We start from the raw sequence: 19,998 nt of genomic DNA on the forward strand, positions 1-19,998 counted from the left end.
GATCAATGAGTTTTTCTCATAATTGCTATGAAATCTTCATATTACAGTATACTTCATTACCAATAGAACATACACCCAAACACATATTAAGACTAAATCTGGGGACTTTAAAATATGGTCAAGTTTTATTTTCAAGAAAGCTTTGACATAAGCATAGATCTTCATAAAATATTTCAGGTAAGGATTACTGAATATATTATTTGCCTTGCTGACTCTTTGACTGCATTTAATAGGGTATTTTGAGAATTGAGTGTCTCTGTTTACATGGTCATACAAAACTAGCAGTTTCTTTAAAAGATTGAGATCATGATTATGGAAAAAATAAAATTAATAAGTTTATATGGATCACTGGGCCATGTCAAAAATACTTCCTCTCACATAATTTGGTTTAGAAGTCAGTTTTAGACAAAATAGAATCAGTTTCTATGATTCTACTATAGTACAGTGGATAAATATTATAGAACTATTCAAAGTAGCTATCTAGAACTCAAGAGCTAACATTCAGTCACATTTATTTTCCTTTTTAATTGGATAAGCCATATATCTGTACCATTGAAAACCAAATTAGAATAATGCAATAAATAAATATTAACTGAGATCTTACAACCTAGAAATAACACTATTAAGGCAGTATGTTTATAGACGTTTTCCTAGGTATATGCACACATACATAAAATCATATAATTCAATGATAAAAATATGATTTAAAAGAGATCAATTTATCTCTATCTTTATCATAAATACTAAAAGAAACTATTAGCTGCTACTGTATAAATTGAGAAAAGCAACAGGCTTTTTTCTCCCCTATTCATTACATGATTGCTAAAAGAACAAGAATCGCATTAGTTAAAAGAACAGAATAATATATTAAGGTATTTTACATCATTTATTATTTACTTTTTCAAGAATATCTTAGCCTTGCCACTATGGTACACTTAAGCTAGCAGAACAACTTAAACTAATTTTAAGTATTACTAGCTCTTGAACCTTTCACAATTTTGACTCCTTTTTATTAAATTCTTTATTTTGACAACTTTCTCAGAAATCTAGTTACGTCTTTAAGTACTGTTTTCTAACCCTTGTTATCTGAGTATGTCTGGACCCAGTGAATAAGTCTAGAGCCATCAATCTGCATTTTTGGGGGGTATTTTATTCTTTTGAACATTATAAAGAAATATTTTTCCTTATTCCCATTCATAGGTAGTCCTTTTTTGCTTTTCAAATATTCTTTTAAGTTTGTTTCTTCTTTTCTATCCTTGCACCATAATTGTTTCAAAAAGCCTGTCTAGGTTCTTTCCACTTATTTGCCTGGTACGCTGTGATTCTCTTCAGTTTGTACACCTAAGGGGATTTTTTTCCCACATATTATTTTCCCACATATTTTGTTTCGTCTTTTAGTAGCAGTTATTAGCAGAATGAATTTGGGATCATGTCCTGTACCACACGTACTATTTTCAAATGTATTAAGTAACAAGAATTCATGCTAATCTAATCACATCACATCTAATCCTCTACTATATGTTATTCTAACCGTATTCCCTTTGCTGGTCTGTGACCTCTCTCAGCAACGAAACACCTTTATTTGGATATTAAAGGAAATAATCCCCTACCAAAACCAAAACAAGACCAAAAAAAAAAAAAAAAAGAGACACCAGACTTTCATTTTTTGTCATTCATTTACGTAAATTTTCAATTCCAGTAAACATGTATATGGATTGAGAATTCCTACTCCTGCAGGAAAAAAGTTATTTGAGTACTGTGCTAATGTACAATTCTTTTCACCTTTAATGTTAACAAAATCCACTCATTTCTAAAGTTACTTAGGTCGACAACCCCCCCGCCCCTTTCAGTGAGGTAATTTAATATATTTGCAAACATTAGATTATTTTCTCATAGTCTGCATTCTGTCCTATGATCCCCTAACCTCTTAGATGTTTTCATTTGCAGGCTTTAAGATTCGATTTTTATGCTGTAAAATTCTATGAATTTTGAAAAGTGCATAAAATTTATCTATTGGGAAATAATACAAGTACATATGAAATCTTAGCTCTATTATCCAAATTATTGTTATAATAGGAAGATAAGATAAAATAAAATTGTTATTTGTCTCAAAGTACCTATTCATTGAGAGATTCTGTTATGAATTTCATATACATATGTATAATCAAATATAATTATAAAAATTAATTTGAAAAAAGTTGTCAAAGTGAGATAAAATGTGTTCATTGGGAAAAAATACAAAAAATCTTGGTTTATTGTCTTTATGTTTTTCCTTGAGTCTGAAAAATAAAGGTCTTGTTTTTAATTGAACTAGATCACTAATACTAAGTTAGAATCTATGTAGGTAAAAAATCCATATTTGAATTGGTATCAGTTTTATAGATACATTCAGGTGATTATTAATATCTCAAGAGAAGAAAATTGTAGTGGATTCAAGTTACTGTTTTTTCTAAAATATCACAGATAAAACAGTTATAATTAATCTAGCATATTTGTAAATAAAAGTGCTTATTTCATACTACTTTATCTGTTTGAATAATTTTTCAGAAACAAAATTGATCTTGGCATTTACATTCAGAGTTATTGGCATTATGTCATAGAATAACACTGCCTTAAAAGATGAATCACATACCGTATTTCTGCCGAGCTTATTGATTATCCTTCAGCATATAAAGAACTTGTAAGGTTAAAAAGCGTTTAAAGATTTATTACCAGTATCGATCTACTTTTTTGTGCGTGTGTTGTTGAAGGCAAAATAAATCCAGTTCCAGCAAAAGATACAGTAAACGTTACTGTTTAAATACCAGAATTTAACAATTTAAGGAATGTTTTCACTATGTAATAAAATGTAGTATTTTCTATTTATTACATATATGGATTATTATTTCATTATCAAGATTTATTACCTTTTTGGTGCTTATTATTGATTTAGCAAAAACTAAACAAATCTCAACTCCAGCCCATGGAATACTTCCTTGGTTATGGGTATGAAATTCTTAATTCAGCTCAACTAACCCAAAACATGATGTGGATGATCTTTTAGAATGTGAATAAGAATACTCTCTAGATGTGAGCTTCATCTATATCTATCTAAATATTTTTATTTTCTCTATCAATACCTGTGTATTATTACTTAATAAAATGCAATATATCTGCATATATCTTATCACATTTATCCCATGCATACTTATACGTGTATACGTATTACATATGTATATATAAATTTAGAATAAGTTTTCTGCATAAAAGCACATGACATACTCTAAAGTGCTATAGATTTTTAATGTGGTGTTTTAAATATATCTTTCTATATTTCTAGCTTATATTTTTTTTATTGAGCTTTAAATGCTATTACAATCATTACTTGAAATTAGAAGATGAGTTAGGAGAGCTTAAAGACTTTTGCTCCATTAACTCGGGGCCTAAGACAAATGGAAAATTGATATAATCTATCACATTAGCACAGGTAGGGAGTGTGTACAAATGAAGCCTTCAGTGTTTCTTCTGTTCTGAAGATACGGGTCTCATGCCATATGGACTATAAGTAGGCCAGGCATAGCGTTTTAATCGGGAAACTAAACATTTTCATTAGATAATTGATACTTGTCATTGTATCATGTTCTGTAAGAAAAGTCATCTAACGGGGCGCCTGGGTGGCTCAGTCGTTAAGCGTCTGCCTTCGGCTCAGGTCATGATCTCAGGGACCTGGGATCGAGCTGCACATTGGGCTCCCTGCTCCGCGGGAAGCCTGCTTCTCCCTCTCCCACTCCCCCTGCTTGTGTTCCCTCTCTCGCTGTCTCTCTGTCAAATAAATAAATAAAATCTTTAAAAAAAAAAAAAAAGAAAAGTCATCTAAGGACAAAAGTGCGCTTGTACAAACAGACCTGGAATTTGTTTCACGCATTTGTAGTATATAACCTATTGAGTGCCAATGGCCTTTTCTGAAAGAAGTCCATATTTCTCTTGGTGGCGATGTTATAATCACGGATAAATGGTGTTTATTATGCACTTTCACATAACTAATACTTGACAGATATAAAGAGCAAAAAGTTCAAAATTCTCTAACCTTGACAATGAAAAGAACAGAGAAAATATTTCCAATTTCTTCTATGTAAATGTATACCCAGCAGAAAAACTGGAATATTTCTGAAAAGGGGTCAGAACATATCCACTGAAAGAATTACAAATCTAACAGATATCCACCTGGTCAGAAATCAACACATGTAGGAAAGAAAAACTAGAATTTTAAGATTATTTTTTAAAATGCTGTAGCATATAAGATCCCTGTTTTTTAACTCTGAAAATAGAACCTCCACCTCTGACATTTTTCATAGTCTTTGAAAGGTCAGATAAATGGCATTTCATACTGCAGACCAAGTGCAGACTACTCCCTATATCAGAAGTCTGATTTCATTACTTCCCCCTTACCCAGTGCTCACGTTTCTTCACATTCACCAGCCTGTGGTCTGTCAGCTGCTCTCATCTCTCCTGTCTATGGAGAACACTCTCCTCCTCTACTTCTCTGCTCAGACCCTTTCATGGTGCACAATTTCACGTGCTTAAAAACCCACCTCTTGGCATTCTGCTCTACCTGTCTTCGCGCTCTTGACTATGAGTAGACCGCCATTTCCACTTCTTTTTTTCCTGCTTCCACAATGCCAGAATTTGTGAGAACATGCTGCCCTCCCACACAAACTCTTTTCTTTCTTTCTTTTTTTCTTACTAGAAAGTAATACAACCTAATAGGTTAGTCCAACTTTAATGGACTGAACACGTGATGTCCTACAACTCTTCTATTTATTTCAAATTAACTCTCGTTCTTATTTTCCAGTGTACCACTTCCAAATCTTTTCTAAGAGCTGCTTCCAAATCTCTTCAGCTCTGTTAAGCCCTGAGGTGTGTTTTCCTCTTCCCCTTTCAAGTGTCCTTTCTGCACACTTTCCTGAGAAGATCAAGACCATTCAATGTGCTCTCCCTCAATTTTATTTTGTTATTTTTTTCACTCATTTTTAATTGTATCTCTTGCAGTATGTCTTTGTGATTTCACCATTTCTTTCACTGTTTTCTTCTGTGTGAAGAAGAGGGAGCAGGAAGAGGAGGAGCAGAAAAGGCATAAGGAGGAAATAAAACTACACATATAATATATATTATATATATAATTACATATATTATATATATGCATACCACCCATGTAAACACACATATGCATGAATGCATGTATACACACATACATGTAACTCCTATTTTCCAGAGAGCTCTGCAATTGAGCATTTCAGTTCCTGCCTTTACTCCAAAGCTGCACTCATTATTTCTTCTCATATTTTCACTCCTTCCTCTTTACTAGGTCCATCTTTTGCTAAAATTCCTATCTTTCCTCCCAACATTACAACAATGAAAAAAGTAACATCTTCTAAAACTAACGTTACTTTACCTTCTGCTACCCTTTGTTATCATACATTAAATAATCATCTATGTTGATGGCTTTTTTTATTCTGTAAGTCCTAATAATTCTCTTCTGCTTACCATGTTGTACACATGATGTCACCATGGATCATCATCACAAATTCATATGTTTACAATACTTTCTTTGTAACTTTCTCTAATATTGAAAAACATTGATGAACCCTTCCATCACTCTTCTTCCTTAGTTTTCATGACATGAAGATTCTCTAGTTTTCCACAGTGTATTTTAGAAACTTGTGTTGTTTTGTTTTGTTCTGTTTTTCCACCATTGTCTTCTACTTTTCTTCCCACTCTTTATCTCTGAATGTAAATGCATTAGAAAGCTCCACCTGTCTTTATTACTCACAACTCTCTGGCATTTTTCTCATAATCTTGTAATCATCTGCTTTAGGATAACCAAGGGAATTTTATGCACCTGTAGATTCTCCAGCTCTGATCCAGATCTACCAAATCAGAAAACCTGGAGCAGTAACCAAAAGTCTCAGTTTCTAACAAACACTCTTGGTGGTTATTATGCACCCACTGATTGAGAATTATTGCCATATATATTCATCCCTTTGGTAATCTTATTTAATTCTGTAATTTATTATACCACCTCTATAAGAATATCTCTAAAGTTTTATCCACATCCTGACCTTATTTTTAAACTCTTGCTCCGTATTTCCAGCTGCCAGATAGGTATCATCATGGATAGTCTCTACCCATAGCCCCATGATGTTATATATACTGAAATTCCCCCATTAGAGATTATTGCAGAATTGATAAAAATTTTTGATCAGTGTAGATATATTTTTAATGAATGTGGTTGCGACAATGTGATGACTAGACAAAGAAATAGCCTGGTTAATTTGCTGTAATCTTGTCCTCAACAGGAAACAAGTTTCTTGTTTTTATGATTATAATCTCTTCCCATCTGCTTTAGTAGAATTTATTTACTTTTAATTTTCAAAGTATATGGATACTGGGCTTCTCCAGATTTATTGCACATTCCAAGAATTAATGAGAGCTCAGATAGTCCTTGAGTGTCTATGGTGTGTGTTTGTGTGTATATAAGGGCGCTTGAGATTTCCATTTGATTTATGAGACTAGACAATTTTTTAGACTCATAAAATAGTGACTTTAAAAAACAGTGAATTATTCAATTAAGCCCTGATCACTTAAGGAAAAACATTTTTATATGTTGCTGTGTTTTGAATTTCCTGAATATAATACTCAAGCAACACATACTGTATATTAAATAGCAACTTGCCTCAGGATACAAAGTGTTAGATTCGTATGTTTTTACACATTTTCGTTACATTTGATTGAGTCCAACATTTTTATGAACCTTCACTGCATACAATGGCTTGGTAGATAAAAGAGTTATTTAAAATTACCATAACTGAGGGTGGATGTACTTTGAATATCACTATCAAAATTTTATACACAGATGTGACATTCATCTGTCCATTGTTATAAAAAGAGAAATTTAAATTTAAGGAATTTTTGCATACTAAAATCATGACCTAAAAATGTGTATAATAAAAAATAACCTTTAAACAATTTCATGATATATAAGACAAATTTTAATGCTCTGTTACAAGGTCATTACACCAAAAATGCATTAGAATTCAAAGGACAGTATGTACAACTTTCTCCTCCAGTGCACCATACCCCAATTAAGAATGCTTAACTTCAGAATTAATAAGGGAGAGATTTGCATCTTATGTCACTGTCCAAGTCATTCAGTAAGACAATTTATTAAGTATAGAAATTATTCACTATTTCCATGCACAAATTGTGCACAAACAATAGAGCTATTATTTGTGCTTCAGTAAAATAGCATATGATAAAAATGTGATTGATATGACACCATGCCCTATATAGGGAAAGTTTTATTGGAAATTATAAGTCTCCCCAATGCATATATGGCCATTCTACTGTCCATGTTATCCAAAGAATTTCTACTCCAATATGTGAAGCAAGTTCACAATACACATCAATTTTATTAAATCGTTGCTACATTCCACAATATAGCTATTATTACAAAATGCCTAGTCTACATGTTTTGTTGTCATATTTGGTGAAATAACTTCATAAATATTAGTATACTACAATGAATTACTTCAATTTAAACTGAGACACCTACCAGAGGTAATCCAATATATCTAAGCAGGATATGTTCATAGCCTCTCTTCATTTCTGATATATATATATAGAAAAATAAATCTTGCTCATGAACTGCTGATAAAATTAGCACCTTAATAGAAGTGAGGAAAAACATCTCTTTTCCTGGACTTCCTAGAAGCAATGAATAAAAACAAACAAACAAACAAAACTCTGCCATTTGAAACCAAATGCTATTAAGAAATAGTTTCACAAGATTTCAAATAACCATCTTCTGATGGTTTCTAATCTTACGTATAATAGGAAATTTATTTCTTGTGAATGTGCATGGAAGAAAACTAGAAATCTGCAGAAAAATTGTAGCAAGACTCATAACTGATAAATGGATTGACTTCCCAACAACAAACACTAAACATACCAAAGCAGTACCTGTCCAGTCCACTTTTTCTCCCAAAAAGACACCACGTGTACCAAGAGATTCTGTGGTAGGCTAAATAATGTCTCCTTCCAAAAGATGTCCATGTAATAGACAAAAAGATGTCCAAAAGAGTCTCTGAAGTATGTTACCTTACATGGAAAGGCGGACTTCCAGATGTGATTTTAAGAATCTTGACTTTGGAGGATTATTCTGGATATCTGGGAGGCCTACTGTAATCACCAAGATGCCATAAGAGAGAAGTGCCATGATTATGGAATCAGAGGTCACAGTTAGAGAGATTGGTATTGGAAGATGCTATACTGTTCGCTTGAAGACAGAGCAAGGGGCCAAGAGCCAAGGAATGCATGAGGCTTCCAGAAGTTGGAAAGGGCAAGGAAATGTATTATCCCCTAGAACCTCCAGAAGAAATGTCACCCTGCTGACACTCGGATTTTAGCTCGGAGATATCTTGTCAGAATTTTAGCTTCCAGGACTATAGACGAATACATTTCTGCTGTTGTAAGCCACTAAATTTGTGGTAATTTGTTACAACAACCAGAGGAATTTAATACAATTTTTCTCTTAGTAGACCATCACTAGAAAATTAAAATTTGATGTAGAATAGAATAGCTCAGCTCATTTATTAAGTTAATTCATGTCAAATATATGGTCACTGAAAACACACAATTTCCTGGATTTGTTGTGGTGGTGGTCATTATTTGCCACTGCTTATACATCCTTATTCTAATATAGAAAGGTAGAGATAAATATCATCACTTGTGCTTTTCTTATTGGTTTAATTTTAATACATTACTGATAAGTGATACATTGCACATGCATTCTAAGAAATCCTCTTTAGAGAAAAGCATAGAACAGAATTTTGCAGTCACACGATAAACAAGCGCTGCTCTCATAATCCACACTATTAAGTATGACTTGACTTTTACTTTAAGTGAGTTATTGCTCTGTGTAGTACCAGAGAGTCCGATAATCATGGCCTAATGAAAAAGCACTGCCTAGAGAATTTAGAAGTTTTGATTTTTTGTTTTGCTTAAAGATATAGTCACTGCATAATCTTTGAACACTCACTTCTCTTCTGGACATTCTGCAGCACTAGAAAACAAGACAATTACTGTATGAGTCTCCATACCTCAGATTTTTAGGATATCAAAAAGCAAGCCTAACAGACCCAGAAAGAGATACAGTGCTCTTATTTTTTCTCACAATATAGTGCGCTTGGTTACGTAGTAAGGATGTGAAAGAGCTAGTTATTTGTTCCCCAGTTCAGCACAACTGAATAGCAAGATATATCCCATACTATTCTACATAGACATCACACTCTGTTTTTCAATTGGTTTGTAATAAAACCATCATTTGTGCTTTATTTGCATATTGCTTATATTATGATTTTTTTAATGATAGAATTTTATTACAATTATTTAGAAGATCAGTCAGAAAATCAAGAAAAATAAAACAAAACTTGGATATTTAACCCTCTACTCTGTCCCTCACATCAGTCAATATGTCCCCAGATTCCTGCTCTCCAGACCTAGGGGTATCCTGAAGATAACATAAATTATCAAACACATGAGTTAAACAATAGGCAATATATCTGTTTAGCTTTATAGCATATACATAGAAAAATGTCAAATGCAGACAGAAAAAAATATGACTGATTTTGACATCAGTGGTATCAGTGATATGTTCCCAGTTTCTTAGGTCTTCTCCAAAGTATATAATTAATCACTGTGAACATCTATCTATATTTCTTTCTTTCTCTTTCTTTCTCTTTCTTTCTTTCTTTCTTTTTCTTTCTTTCTTTCTTTCCTTCTTTCCTTTCTTATTTTCTTTCTTCCACCCTTCCTTCCTTCCTTCCTTCCTTCCATCCTTCCTTCCTTCCATCCTTCCTTCCATCTTTCCTTCCTTTCTTTCTCTCTCTTTCTTTCTTAATTTTTTTTTTAATATATGCAATTAGAGGCTTTGACATCAGGTAACTTGGGTTTTCTCTCATCCCTCTTTCTGTCTTCCTCTTATCGCTCATTTTTTTCCTCCCATCTCTCAATAGATAGATGATAGATAGATAGATAGATAGATAGATAGATAGATAGATAGATAGACAGATAGATGTGGAGACAGAGATAGATATCTTTCTGACTTTCTCATTTGTTATGATGTGAGCCGAAGCTAACTGCTGAACAGTAGACATATCATTTACTGGGCTTAGTCTCATGGTGCCTACTCACTTACAGGAAATGTAAACAATTAAAACAAGAAATTACAGTAAAGGTAAGGTATGCTAAGGTACCTTAAGGTAAGTGGTACCTTAGAGTACCATAAGGTAAATGTGGGGAATGTCAAGTTGTGAGAAGAATTATTGGAGAAATGAAGCTTAAGCTCACACCTAAAGGATGACAGGGGTGATTAGAAGTTGGCCAATGTGGCGGAGGAAGGGACAGCAACAGGAAGGAAGAGATTTCTTGGATGTGGAGCTCTATGTGCACAAGCACGAGGGACAGAGAACTTGGCATGCCCAGGGGCTGAGTGTTACTCACCTTCTCTGAAGTGTAGATCATGGTAGGAATTGAGGTGGTAGATGGGATAAATAGGAACAGAATAATAGATACAAATGCCAAGAAATGACAATCTATGATAACAATAAACTTGCTCTCTTTAGCTGAGATCCTCCACTTTCTCTCCATCGTGTGTTCTCATAATTCAGTCAATTTCTTCCACCATCAATGCTCACTCCTACCCAGAGACATCAGTACTGCCATTCTACCAACCGTCCCAGTGGCTATGCCTGAGGGGAACTGGAAACCAGATTGGCAATTAGTATTCAACTTTTTTATCCCTAGAAACTTTAGGGAAGAGAAAAAAGATGAAACTTTATTTGGTTGTTATGAAAACATGGACTTATGTTTCAGAAGCAGAAATTTTCAAGCCAAATGAGTAAATAATAAGAAACAATGTTTTCTGTTTCATGAAATTTTGTCATTAGATTTAAAACTTGTTTGATGACATGTGGCATATCCCTAATATTCATTTTAATATTTTGTTATGAAAGTACTATTATGTTATGGCAAAGAAATTGGGTAATAAAGAAAAATAATATATGCTCATGCCTCTCTCCCAAATTATTTTTCTTTACTCATTTTAATATTCATTTTAATATTTTCTTATGAAAGTACTATTATGTTATGGCATAGGAATTGGGTAATAAAGAAAAATAATATATGATCATGCCTCTCTCCCAAATTATTTTTCTTGCCCATTTGTTTTTTCTTTGATTTTTTTTAAATTTTATTTTATTATGTTATGTTAATCACCATACATTACATCATTAGTTTTTGATGTAGTGTTCCATGATTCGTTGTTTGCGTATAATACCCAGTGCTCCATTCAATATGTGTCCTTTGATTTTTTAATTCAAAATTGATTTCTGCACTTGAACTGAAATGTTTTGACCTATGGAGTGTATTTGATTTTAAAAGTCACAACCTATTATATTAATTTCTATATTTTTAAGGATGGTGTGCATATGTGTATATGTATATTCTGATTTCTCTATAGAATATAAAAGTATTAACATTTAGTATTTTCAAAATGGTCCATATTCAAACAAGAAATTACTGTCAAGAACTATCAGTATTATAGGATTTAATCTCTAAAAACTTATACACTGGAAGTGATTTATTTATAAATATTTATAAATAGATGGCTTGGGAAGGTATTATATTAAATGGCTTGATAAGACAATGACTTCTTTTGAGGAACAATTTTCTTTGAAAAACAGAACATGACTCAGAGAGAAAAACAGGCATTTTTCTCTGTACAAATTATTCCTCATTACTAAGGCGTACCCTCTAACAAGCCTATAACAAGAGAGATTAACATTTTGTTTTCTCTTAAGTAAAAATAAAAAAATATAGTGTATAAAGAATATAGGAAAATTCTTTTTTTATTATTATTTTTAATTTCACCACTGTTAGGTTTCCGTAAAACTTAGGATGAGAGAGTACAATTTTGTAAATTATGCATCTGACTTTTTTTTATCCTTAAAAGAACAACATTAAAATACCATTTATTGCTCATTAATAATATTCAGAAGTGACAGATAAAATGTGCATATATTCTCCAAAAGGATTTTGCCCTTTTGTGATAAAGGTTCTAAAATTGAATATTTGTGCACTGAAATTCCACAGAGCATCGTATGCTGTGGGAGGAAAGGACACTGTTCATTTTAGCCATGATTTTTCAAAATAAATCCCGGTTCTTCTTTATGCTAACCTTTTACTCATGCAGAACATCATACAACACATTTTATCTTGAAAGTTTTGCTCTATTACACCAAAAAAAGTCCTTTTGAGGGGATATTTGCTGTTGTCATGCTTAGTCAATAAACATATGTAAATGTATTTATGATTTACATATAAATGTTGCATGTATGAACACTGGGACTTGACTTTTGACAAACACATAAATGTCTATGTGAGTGACTATAGATGTTGTGGGGCCCTTCCTTGTCCTTGACCTAGCAGCCTGTCCCACAGACTTCCAGCTGCCATGCTCTGCGTTTTTGCGACTGTCATGAACCCCGCCATGTCGCAGGTCCTGCAGGCCTAAACACTAGGGAGCTAACACATCTCAGGAGCTGTCCTCCAACAATAACTCCAGAAAGCTGGTGTATAAATACCTCAGCCTTCTTGCACCTTTAGTGACATAATTCAGAGACATTGGTTTTAGACAAATCTCATAATCCTCCCCCCTCCCCCCGCCGCCCAGTATGCAATTCCAAGCATCCACAGTGGTACCTGGCTTCAAAAACACCTGTACCCCAGTTCCCCCTACTCTGCCAGTGTTCACTACGCCTCCCAGACAAACTCCTCCGTGGCTCTGGGTCAGCTGCCGGGGGATGCAAACTTGAGACTTCATGTGTATCTTTTTATCATGCCTCAAGAATAAGAGGTTTCCATAGACCCCCTCACGATTTCTTCTTTAATGATGTCTTTCTCTTGTTCTCGTCTCCATCCCCACGAGCTTCTATCTCCACAAGCCTGTGTTCCTTCCTCCCTCCCCTCACCCAGAGGAAGAGTTATATGTGTGGGAACACACACACTCCCACAGGCTTGTAAGATATACAATATACTCTAGTTATAATACGTGCAAGCATATGTGTGTATATATCTGTATCTATTTATATTTAAATAGCCATAAATAACCTACGTTCATCATGACAAGTCATATATGTTTTTTACACTGTGTTTAAAGTCATGCAAGCCTATGGAAAGGATTGTGAATTTCTGCTACTTGAATTTAGTCTTTCTAAGGTATGCCCAATTACTCATAAGGCTTTGGGAAATAAGTTGTAACAACAAAAATTTCACGGTCACCTATTTTGAAGAATAAAAGAGTTGATACTCTGTGAAAATATTCATTGTTTATAAATGACTCTAGCATGGCATTAATTTAAACATAAAGGAATCATATATTTCCATCACTGGGGTTGTTTTAACACAAATATACTCTCTGGAATTGCAGTTATTCTCTGGAGAAAATGCATATTTCTTTTTCTTTTGAAAGATTAATATGGTATAAAAGACCATAACATTTTCTTAAAGTGTATGTTTGTTAATATGTTAATTGTTTTATAACAAAAAATGAGTTAATTCACACACTTAAATAATTTCATCATTTTCCCAACATTGAAACATAAGCTGCTTTATGCTTTATAGTTTATTTTATACTTCCTTATACTAGAGTTAAATAGAAAAAATAATCTTGCACTGAAAGAAGTTAATTGGTTATACCCAAACACTTGTTTGCTCTTTCTCAGGAATATTTTGTGTTTATATAGACTTAGGTAGGTATTATTTAAACTGTGACTTTATTTGCTGTTCCTTTAAATGCTGAAATGAATTCTCACATAAAACACAGATCTCTTGGCATATTAGACAACTTTCTGTCTCTGAACATAGTAATTTAAGATTTTAGAAAGCAGGGAAGAATACTGAGTACATATAACATTTTTCCAAACTGCAAAGATTCTTTGTATTTATATCAGGTTTCATCTTTTACGGCTACTTATTTTTACAATGTGCATTTTTTAGAGCTGTTGCAATTGACATCGTTATATTCAGTACCTATGACAGAGCATTTTAAATTCTCTTGCTCAAAAACAAAAACACATTACCCCTAAAATGACACAGATTTATGAGGATATATTACAAACATATAAAAGAAGACTGTCAGTTGCACCTTCATCCTTTCCTTCAGTTTACCAATGTCAAGTAGATTAAACCTGTGAGAAACGCTTTCTCCATTTTCCAAACACAAAATTGCTTAGAATATTTGGAATGAGCAGGACTGCCTTGGGGATTATATCTCTCTGTCTACAGAATCACATTCTCCTATTTTGATATTATTTTACTTTATGTAAAATAATCTGTAAAATGTTAAAAACTCACTGGTTTGAAATATTTCTTTGCCAGGCTTTTAAGCCCTTGGAAGTCCTTATATAAGTAGCTTCAAAATTTTGCAAGTTTCTTGAGTTTAAGGTACACTGGGAAGAGCATTTAATCTCTCTCTCTCTCTCTCTCTCTCTCTCTCTCTCTCTCTCACACACACACACACACACACACACACAAAACAGGAAATGCACATTCAAAGAAAAGAATGAATCACTTTTTCCGTATCTATAGGAAATAGGCTATTTTGTGGTTCCTGGAGATTTAAAATTAGTAGTGCCAATCTCAAAATATTTTAGCATATTATAACCATCCACTGTCTTAGTACTAATTATTAGGAAATGGTCTAGGGCAATTTATGTTCATTAAGAGTGTTGGTAATGATTGGAGAGTTTGGCAAAGGTATTTTTCAGAAAAAGTGAATAAAAATGTTATTTTGCCTATCTCTAGAAAATATATATTAATATATGGCTTTTCAGTCAATGGGAAGAAATTGCAAGGGATTACAGATCAGGAGGAGTGAGAATTGTGGATATTTCAGATCTCTTCTACTCTGTTCGGGGCAGTTTGGGCAGTGATCTTATTCTTCTGCTGAAGACCAGCTGGTGGTCCCTGTCCCTCCACAATAGCTCCCCTTGACGTCCCTGTACTCCTGGCCCTTGTGCCTTCAGAGCAAGGTATATTCAGGGCTTTCTTCTGTTACTCGTCCCTGAGTCCTTAGCCAACCCTTCTGTTTCCCTTCTCCCTATCCAAACTCTTAAAATAATCCCTTTAAACAGCCTCTTCAATTACTCCTTCAGGAAATTATTCATCCATTTCCTGCCAAGAACATCATAATACACATTATGTTTTCAGGTTCTATATATGGCACCAAGAAAAGCACTCAAGCTTAGAAAAAATTAAAACCTCTAGGCTAGGAATATTAAGAGTACTATTTCCTTAAAAAATCATATAATAAAACTAAAAGTGACCAATAGTGTTATTAAATACTCAAACTCAGAATGTTGGTTGACAACAACATAATTTGGTCATTTAACAACCATCTAATCCAATACTTTTGTGATGCACTACATGCAAAAAAAGTGGCATGAAGAACAAAAGGATATTTTCTAAAGAATACATTATTCATACTTCTTGTAATATAACTTGAGATTTGGGAGTTGGGAGTCTTGACCTTCAGTTACCTAACCAAAGGACTGTTATTTTCATTGCTTCAGTTTTAAGAAAAGTGTTATCAGTATCTTTCCATTTGACATGAAAAGATATGACTCTAGGTCAATGCCTAAAACAGAAGAAAATAAATTATGAATCTGACTTGTATTCCCAAGGCTAATAGTGATCATTGTTAAACTAAAATTTTTAAACATGCATTTCACTTATCAGCACTCACATTGGCTACAACAATCCTATTGTGATCTGAAAACTGAAATGTGGGATTAAAGTTGAATAAAAACTAATCAATGAGTAATCTCTACAAAATACCTAGTGAAAACCTAAATAATATATTACAATTCTTCTCCATGGTATAGATTTTAGAATTTTTTTTTTCAACAGAATGACAGGCACTAATTAGAATTTCAACTGTATGAGAAATAAAACCCAATTTTCAGGTACTGATTAAATACACATATATTACTGAATTTTTCCAACTTCATTGAAATTGAGCAGATGATATACAATTATTATTGAAAACAAAGACTCACGAGTTTCCTCCAAATTTATAGCTGAAACAATTCAACTAGAAATTTCAAATCAATCCCATAGTGATCCTATTAGGATTCTGCCATTAGAGATTGTATATATATATATAATTAAAGTTAATTTGATTGTGGCCTGGGTGGCTCAGTCGGTTAAGCATCCAACTCTTGATTTCAGCTCAAGTCATGACTTCAGGGTCCTGAGGTCGAGCCTGCATCATGCTCTGCATTCAGTGGGGAGTCTGCTTCTCTCTCTCTCTCTCTCTCTCTCTCTCTCTCTCTCTCTCCTCTTCCTTTGCCCCTCCCCCTGCTCATGCTCTCTCACTCTCTCTCTAAAATAAATAAATAAACCTTGAAAAAAAATTTGCATTGTATAGAGGCAGTTTAATATTTTTGTTCCAGGTAATATGTGCAGAAGGGAATAAATATATCCACTGTGAGAATTCAAAGTCCAGGTTGACCAGGTGGTTGAAACTTACTGTACCCACATGTCCATGACCCATGCCATTTCTTTTAGAAACAACCTTCCATAGGAGTTCAAAGTTTAAGTACATATTTTAGTAAAAGTTCATAATAATTTCTTCATGTTATTTCATTCATGTGAACTATTTTTTTCTAGAGTCATTATAAAGGAAATTTTCAGATAACACTGAATCAGAAATACTTGAGCCTGGAAAACTCAACCAACCACCTAGAGCTATTGACTTCAACCTCTTTAATTCTCTTAACATTTAATTTTTTGAAAAATGATAGAAGGCCTCAAATATTTTTATTGGAAACCTGAATTTTCATTTTAAATAGTTGATATGCTCATATGATATAATTGCTCAATATAATAAATGTTGACATATATAAATCAAAACAATCCAACATTCTTCTAACTTTATCTAACTGGATGCTCCCTGTACAACAGCAATTTGATCACTGCCGCTATCCATTATATGTTTACACACACACACCACACATACCATGTTTAACAGTCAGACTTTTATGTTAATCCATTTTCTCTTTCAACTTCTATTTACATTTAATATCTCCCCCCAAAATTTATTATAAATTTGGTTAGTTAATTATGAAATGTAAAAGATAACTTTTATTTGAAATGCATTTCTTAATGAGATGGAGGGTTTTGCCTCATTTTTTTATTGCTCTGAGAATGAGACCAGTATCAGACCCATTCTCTAATTTCATATATTGTTCTGAAAGTTTAGAAAATTTATTTACATAAATAAATATATTAGAATTGAAGGAATACCTTATAGCAATATAACTTTATTTTGAAATTCTTTTTAGTTTATATATGAAACTGCTCAGTAATATCTGACTACTGATGCATCATTTAGCTATTGCTTCAATATTATTGAAAACAAAGATTTTAAAGCATTATATTTGCCATAAGATTTCTTACCTAGTCATTAGAGTACTTTTCTTCACATTCTGGGAAATATGTCCAATAATTTTTACAAAGAATTATCAAATTATTATCAATTTTACATTTACTGTTTTATTTAGAAATATTTATCCCAATATACTCAGAACTGGTGCAGACAATAAAAATATTATTAGTTTGCTGTTATTGGTAAAATGTTTGTATCTTTTCATGAGCTTTATTTTTTAAGTTTTTATTTATTTATTTATTTTAGAGAGAGAGCACAAGCAGGGGGAGGGGTGGGGGGAGGGGAGGGAGAGGGAAAGAATCACAAGCAGACTCTGGGTTGAGCATGGACCCCGACGCGGGACTGGATCTCATGACCCTGAGATCACGATCTGAGCTGAAACCAAGAGTTGGACACTCATCCAACTGAGCCACCAACACACCCCTTTTCATGAGATTTAAATGTATTTCTGTAAAACTTTAAGACTAAAGATTTTCCTCATTCAGTTTATGAATTAGTGGAGACTTTGAAAAGATCAGTGTTTCCAGCTGTTCTCTGAGTCTCCAGAAGTTTTTCCACCCTCTGTCAATGTTCCATAATAGAAGTTGGATGGATGGATGAGGAATATGCCTGTCTAATTTAAAGTAGGAGAAGGATGCTTATGAAAAGCAGGGTGGGAAAGCAGAATGACCGTGATGCCTTTGATATTTCCAGGCAGACCAGTTTTAAGAAACTGTGCTAAGGAAATCAAAAGTTTGTCCAGTGATACTTAAAGCTATACATGCCTGTGTACCCTTAGAGAATGTTTATGGGTATCCAAAGTGATGCAATTCCAATGTGATCTCTAAAAGCCACTACCTGAATAAATAGACAGGAGTTAATTTATTGAATCTTTCTAAGCCACCATGTACATGGTTGGTATTAAGATTAGAACATTCTAAGCTTGCTCCTTTCAGGCCCCTGACCAACTGGACAAGCCATTCATCTTTGCCCATCCAAAATGGATGATCATGTACACGGCCTGAATCTCTACCTAAGAGGAAAATTTCCCTTTAACTCTGTCTTTCAGGACCACCTCTGAATGAGACTTCTTTCAGCAGCAGTTTTTGGTGTTTACTAATATATTGAGACAAAGTCTCTATGAACCATTACATTAGAACCACTGTCAGATGGATAGGCATGTCTGTTCATCATTAGATCAAGACAAGGACTCCATTTATTACCTAATCCTCATTTGCCCCTACCATTTATCCCCTAACAGGAGGCTCATAAATAATTTGTGTCCATAGAGATCAATGTTTTATATACTATAGCCCTCAAAATATGTGTGTATTTTATTTTCCTCAGCAGACTGTTATATGGTTAAAAGATCATAGAGCTCTTTGGAGAAAGACTGGATTAATCACTTCCACATATGCTTGCTGACGTAATGTAAGATGCAGTTCAAATCCTCTTACCTCTCTCCATCCCACTTACTATCAGATTTTTCCCAGGCCAATTTCAGCCCAGTAAATTCCTCCCATGCCTTAGCCCTGCCTCTTCTCCATCCTGGCCCCCATAGCCCACCATAGCGTCCTTGCCAAAATAGAAAATCTTCTAAAACTATGAATCATAAAATATTTCATTGGTTTCCCATTATTCTGAAAAAATAATCAAGATTCCTAGCACTATGTACTAGAACCTTCATAATCCACCTTAACCTATAGCCTTGGTACTGACTTACCATTCATTCTCTACACTCTATGCAGGTTAAATGTTACTTCTGAGTCCTCAAATCAAGGCCTCAATATCAAGGCCTTGGATATTGACCCTTCTACTTGAACTTTTCCTTGTTTCTCCTTTTTTGTTAATTTACAGTTAGAACCCTCTCCCTGCCCCCACATTGCACACTATAAATTTTCTCTCTCATCCTCTGCTGTAATTTGTATGAATGCAGAGCTATGTAAACCATATTAATATTTTGTCAGCAGCTTATAGCACAGAACCTACCCTGGAGTGTCCCATTATTTCATTTAGGAATTGAAACAGTGAATGTATTAATCAATATAATCATTTGTATTAATTGTATGGAAGAGGAATTTATCAGCTGTTTTTAGTTCTCACATCCATGTGCAATTTTTCTTCTCAAAATTGTTTGTCATTTCTGTCCTACTTTTCAGCTGTCTAATAATATTTTACAACAGGGAGGAAAACTACTCCAAATTACTCCCTTTAAGCATACCCTAAAGTATTTAGAGCTCTAAGCCATTTTAGCCACGTTAGGCCTAGCTCTCTAAGAATATAGTTTACACTGCTACACTAAATATTTTATCCCTAGAAAAACACAAAATAGAAAGTACAAAACGTATGTTTCCCTTGACTATAAACAAAGAATCATTTTCAGTAAAACTTTTGCCTTCTTTAGTCAACATTTTTAGACATTTGTCAGAGTTCGATATTTTATAGCATCTTTGTACTTGAGAGATTGAGTGATC

The sequence above is a fragment of the Phoca vitulina genome, unplaced genomic scaffold (assembly GCF_004348235.1).
Source record: "Phoca vitulina isolate PV1807 unplaced genomic scaffold, GSC_HSeal_1.0 scaffold27, whole genome shotgun sequence".
In the NCBI taxonomy this organism is placed as follows: domain Eukaryota; kingdom Metazoa; phylum Chordata; class Mammalia; order Carnivora; family Phocidae; genus Phoca; species Phoca vitulina.